The sequence below is a fragment of the Penaeus japonicus genome, unplaced genomic scaffold, assembly GCF_977035675.1.
Source record: "Penaeus japonicus unplaced genomic scaffold, GWHDUDI00000001_assembly GWHDUDI00000002, whole genome shotgun sequence".
NCBI classification, from domain to species: Eukaryota; Metazoa; Arthropoda; class Malacostraca; order Decapoda; family Penaeidae; genus Penaeus; species Penaeus japonicus.
In genome coordinates this window covers 35519515-35521344 of record NW_028234404.1, presented here as the reverse complement: position 1 = coordinate 35521344, position 1830 = coordinate 35519515, and the positions used below count along the sequence as shown (strand labels likewise).

The 1830-nt window shown below is 29.9% G+C and overlaps 1 protein-coding gene across 1 annotated transcript in view; it reads left to right on the top strand.

Moving 5' to 3' along the window:
- LOC122251947 (uncharacterized) overlaps nucleotides 1-365 on the top strand; it is a 13308-nt gene extending 12943 nt beyond the window's left edge. The window contains exon 6 of the mRNA XM_043014199.2: nucleotides 1-365. This exon is cut by the window's left edge and continues 1530 nt beyond it. The gene's annotated coding sequence lies outside the window, so the exon portion shown is untranslated.
- Nucleotides 366-1830: the final 1465 nt, after the last annotated feature.

Below are 1830 nucleotides of genomic sequence, written 5' to 3'. Positions count from 1 at the left end.
GTTACATTGGATTTTTTTTTATGTTCAACTCTTTGTAAATACTGATTTTTTTTTTTTTTTTTTTTTTTTTTTTAATTATTATTATTATTATTACTTATTTCCTTTTTTTTTTTTAAGTTTTAGTTTTCACCATTTATTGTATAGTAACTTTGTCTAGGATAAAATGTAAATTTTTGCATTATTTGCCACATGAAACCCAATCTGAATTTTCAACTTTGTTGTTTTTGAAGTATATCTTTTAACTTGATGGTTTGTTGTAAATATATAATTACATGTATGGTTTATTTACTTATTATTAATTATTCATTCTTTTCCTTTTTTTCCCCTCTTTACTGAAGAAATAATAAAAATCTTCTGAATTATTTTCCAGTTGTTTCCCTGTAGCCTAATACTCTAAGGAATGGAGTAATTTACTAAAGGATTGGGAAGGGGGGGGGGGGAGTCAATTAAATTAAATTGAAATTACCTGCTACCTTCTCAGCTCACAGACACTGGGTACATGTACTGTCCATGTGGTTTCGATTTATAATGGTTCCTATTACCAAGGAGTCATTTCATTGATTTGCCTGACTTCTGTTTACCCATTCACTGAGTTTTCTAAAAAAGTTTTTTAGTTTTCTATTACTGCTTGTAGAAAAAAGTGATTAACATGAACCAGAGTGGAACATTCAGGTATACAAGTAATCCTTCAAGGTAGATGTCAAGCTGCTATTATTTTAATATGGCACATTATCCCTGTCTCATGCTGCTCCTCTCCTAAAATAAGGAATTAAATTGTTTAAAATGTTTGCATGAAGCTCCCCCTTTTCCATGCCACAATTCCTACCTGATAAAGGGTTGTGATTAGACACTTCAGAAAAAAAAAAATTACCTTTCAAAGCTAGTCTTCTTTGTAATGTAATGGAGAGAATTATTTAATGCTTTTAGTTTCAGTAAGAGTATTCAGTTGTTTAATGAAGGTATACACGTACCTTCCCAAACCACAAACTTACTGCCATGTTCTTACTTCCTGATTTGTGTTCATGAAAATTACTGAGAAATAATAACAATGTCACGGAGTAGGGATAAACCCAATATTTGCTTGTGATTGACCTATTATAACTACTCTTTGGAATGAACTTCAAATATAATTATCTCAGGATTACCTTCTTTATATTAATCAGCTGAAATCAACCTGATTTATAAGTTACTCAGAATCAACCTATTATATCACTTGCTTTTCCTCATCACCTCTTTCTTATTTTCTCTTTTCTGTGTCTCATCTCACCTGTTCTTTTATCATATTTTATCTATTTACTGTAGCATTTCATTTTATCTTCGAAGTGTTTGTTATAAAAGAAGAAAAGAAAGACAGAAAAAAGGATTATTATCTCTATAATCAAAGACCATACCTACGATATCCTGAAATCATAAGAGTATTCAATATTCTCCTTTCCTCAAACCTAAAATGAAAAGGGTAAAAAAAATAAAAAAGAAAAAGACGGGAAAACAAGAAAATAAAAGGATGCTTCCTTAATACTGCCATTTATTGTCACGCATTTACAGGAAGGATACAGTAATTAGTCAAACACAAGGAATAAAAACATTTTAACATGTACTCCTAAGTCTATTCACAACTATTTGTACTCTTGCACACAAGGAAACATTCTGTATACAATGTAGACTGGGATTTATATCACTGAATGTGTAAATTCAATAAAACAGAATCTTCAAATGCCTTCTAGTAAAACTCACTGGTCCAGTCATTAAAAATTACATTTTTTTTTTTTATAAAGAAAAGGTAAAATAATTTTCTTTACGCATATGAGAAGTAGCTGATCTGGTGTACTT